Here is a 3,795-nt window from a genome sequence, read left to right on the forward strand (position 1 = left end):
CTACAGCCCAATTAGAATCATCAATTGCCTAACACATCTTGGAGATGCTGGCAGACGGAGAATATGCAAACCTAGAGTTTACCACCACGGCACCACCAAACAGCCCAGGTTCATTTATGTGCACAGTGCTGACATTATACACAGACATTATCTCTGCTATCCTTCCCTATATGTGTATTATTCATGCTGATTTATTTAATCTTTATGTCTCAGTTTATTATAGGAGACAACTTTCGCTGTTCAGATTCAAAGACAGCTCCCTGTCTCAGAAACCTAGGCACATTCATGAGGTCCTTTTTGACTTTGACCAGGAGTCATGATTCCACAATTTCACTACAAACAGCACCGCCAGGAGTGCCTTTGCTGTTTTTTTCCTACTTTCACATGGCTCTGCAAAGTGAATTTGACCCCTAGGGTCAAACTGTGAACATGCAAATTTTCTGGACTGCAGTGTGTGATACCACGTATACGTTTTTTGGGCCTCATCAAGCTAAATGTTTCTTGGATACCTGAAAATGTAAAGGGTGCTGCTTTGACATATTTCAGAACATCCAGAGTACTTTGCAGAGGTTCATGTGCAAGTCGTCAGAACAGAGACTTTTTAAAAAGCCGCCCAAAGGAGACTAGTGGTAAGGGCGAGTGGACAGATTTAAATAACACATGGTTTTGGAATTTCTGTGGGGATGCACATTTCTGATCACACCTTGCAAATGGTCCTGTCCTTGGGCTAACAGATGTAATAAATTGTGGCAGTTCAACACACTACATCATACTTCAGTTTAAGATCAATAAGTCATCTTAAATATCGCTGAGTATATATTAATGTTGGGTTAGAGCTTTACTAGATGATGGTACAGGGTAAAGTGATTCAGATTTGAGGTATTTTACCATGATTTTTAATTTATCTGGCTTTCTTCAGGCTACTGTGATTCAAACAAAAAATCTGCTAAAACTTTGAATCACTGCAAATGGGCTCTTTAAATATCTGTTGTTGCTGCTGCACTAGCCGACTATTTGAAAACCATCTGTAGCTTAAGTAAGTTGTGTCTCTGAGCCAGCAGCATGCATGGGAACTTCTGATGAAAGGTAGCTTATTCTAGCATGATTTAGTGGATGGTTCATTTAGGCTGCTGAAATAAAACAACATCCACAGGTCATAAATCTGCTATTTTATGCCAGTTTGGAAAGGTTTATGCAATCTTCAACTTCAATAGGGCAAAAAAATTAGTGGGAAAAGTGCACCCCTCTGTATTTAATGAGTAAATTACTCTCAAAAGAGTACCTAATAGGCATGTTATTAATCATAATAAGTGTGTATTGCATGTGTTTTTGCTTGTTTCTATGTGCATTTGTGTGTAAATGGGAATTGCCCGCACTGCTCAGGTTTCGTGCTCTTGTGATTCTTGGGTTCAGTTTCTTTTCTTCTCACCAAAGGCAATGAAACGGTATCCTCATTTCAACTGCCCGGAACGGGGACCACTAATTGTAGACGGCACGGGTCAACATTTGTGTAAGTGCTTTAGCAGAGACTATGTATAAGCATGCTCATTTGCACACACTGTATCAGATGTCGCTTCTAAGTGCACTTTCAGCAGGCCCCCCCTAAAAAACTAGCAAAGAAATGATGGCATGAAGCAGTGCAGATGTGGAGCAAATGCATTTATATCAAATCTGTTTCTCTTTTTGTCACAGTCTGGCGAGGGCAGACTGTAAGAATTGAAAAAGGACCCAAAACGCAGACGCCAAGGAACAGGGAACAGAACTTGAAATGTTAACAAAAGGCGAGCCGTTTAATAAGGCTAGTAGAAGAGGTACAAACAAAGGGCAAGGCAAACTGAAGCAAAATTAACACAAACCTAAACTGGGGAATCTAAACAAGCAATAAGAAAAACCTAGGCAAGAAACTTGGAAGCATGGCATAGGAAACATGGCGTGGACAACAGACAACCTGACAATCACACACTGAAAACAGAGGACTTAAATACACAGGAGGTGATTAGGGGAAGTGGAGACACATGAGGAAACAGCTGGCACACATGAACATAATGACGTCACAGTGGGAGAGTAAAACTGAACATGATGAACACAGAACACCAGACCTCTTCACAATAAAACAGGAAACATAATGAGACATAGACATGACAACCCGAACTTGACAACGTAAGACACAGACATGAAACGCATGAAGAGCAGGGGAGATTTAACATGGTTGGAAACACGAGGGGAAAATAATAACTAGAAACACTTAGGCATAATAATACAAACTTAATAACATAAGACACGCAGCATGAAACACGAAGGGTGAGGGGAAGCTTAAATACAGGGGAAGAAAACACAAGGAGTCTAATAACCAAATGAACTTCGATAACCTAATGAACAAAATAAACTCAAACTTAAAACGCTGGGTCAAAAGACCCAGGACCATGACACTTTTGCACCCACACAAATTTCCAAACCATTCTCCGCAGAGGAAAAGGAGTGCTTTCGTAATGCAATTCTTATATCCTTTCAGGACATTAAATAATTAGTTTAAAAAGCCAAATACACAGAACCTTTGTGTCAGTCGTCCAGCAGTTTTCTGTAAACTGGATCAAGTTCCATGTAGCATTCAAATACAAACCCAGAAAGGCTTTTGCAGATAAACAGATTGAGTCACACATCATAGAATTCATACTAACTATTATGTTAAGCATGATGATTTCATTTTGAAGTAAATAATTTATTTACAGAATTTATTAACATTTTATAAATCAGTATTTACCAAGCTGCTCGCTTTGCTGGACAGTTTTTTTTTTTCACTTTACTTTTCCACCCTGAACCTCAACACTTATTTACAGCACTTTAAATGATGCATAAAGGGGTTTTTGGTTAATAATTTAAGTTGTGAAAGACCAAATATTTGACATTACATTGGAAAAATGGAAAAATGTGTATTCCTGCTCCATGACCTTCTCTTTGGTACACCTCTTTTTCTGACACTCACCTCTGTAAGATCTAATAAATACAAAACACCATCATTTTCTTTCGTAAAAGCCACATCTCACCCTGAGAAAGTAATCTCCTTGAAGTACCCGTATCTTAAATGCTGAAAAATAACAGGAAGCCCAGACTGAAGGTTGAAAGATGTTGATTAAGTAGAAGTTTGAAATAGATACTAAAGCTTATCTTCAAAGACCAGGATGTCTTTCTGTCTGGGCTTTGACGCTGACAACTCCACATTCTTCTTGTTTCTGCTGGTCAAGTCACAAACTGCTCAGAGCAGGGGTGCCCAATCCCGGTCCTCGCGAGCTACCGTCCTGCAGCTTTTAGATGCATCCTTGTTCCCACACACCTGAATCAAATGAATGGCTTGTTATCAGGCCTTTGCCAAACATGATGGCATGCTGAAGAGATCAAACCATTTGATTCAGCTGTGTTGGAGTAGGGATGCATCTAAAAGCTGCAGGATAGTAGCTCTCGAGGACCGGGATTGGGCACCCCTGGCTCAGAGTATGAAAACATACTTGTGATAATTTTTTCAAATATTTGGAACAGTTTTCAATAAAAGACAATTACTTTGGGGCAACCCAAAACTAAAAGATAAAGTTAAATGAATACCTTTCTTCATATGAATGTTATGAAGTGGCTTAACATTTAGCTTACTACTACAGTTAATAGCTATCAAATAAACCAGCAGCACCACCTGATTTCATTCTCAGATGTTTGAAGTTGTTTAGAGGACTAGTTATATGTGTACAAATACCGGTTAAGTTGGCTACCTTTTCTTTGTCACTGATTCTGTTCATAATTTTTATG

The sequence above is a fragment of the Astatotilapia calliptera genome, chromosome 12, assembly GCF_964374335.1.
Source record: "Astatotilapia calliptera chromosome 12, fAstCal68.1, whole genome shotgun sequence".
Taxonomy (NCBI): domain Eukaryota; kingdom Metazoa; phylum Chordata; class Actinopteri; order Cichliformes; family Cichlidae; genus Astatotilapia; species Astatotilapia calliptera.